The following is a 309-nucleotide window of genomic DNA, read 5'->3' as shown; positions in this document are numbered from 1 at the left end:
GGTACAGAAACACATTGATATTCACCATATTAATTTTCCTAATCCTTTACGTTCAAAGATATTTGTTATTCCTTAGAGTTTACTGCAAATAGAAAGCATTCGTCTGTTCTCGCGTTTTGCACAATATGACGTAAATATTTGCGCTCGGTAACTGCTTATATCCAAGCCATTATAGACACACAAATAAATCAATAAATGACATCAGTTTCACCAACCCTACGTGGAGGTTAACATGTTACACAAAATATGACTTTCATAATATTTGTACTTTCCTGCAAAAGCATCCGTTCTTACCTTTTAATAATAGTG

This window comes from Penaeus monodon, chromosome 27 (genome assembly GCF_015228065.2).
Source record: "Penaeus monodon isolate SGIC_2016 chromosome 27, NSTDA_Pmon_1, whole genome shotgun sequence".
NCBI lineage: Eukaryota > Metazoa > Arthropoda > Malacostraca > Decapoda > Penaeidae > Penaeus > Penaeus monodon.
This window is presented reverse-complemented; position numbering follows the sequence as displayed.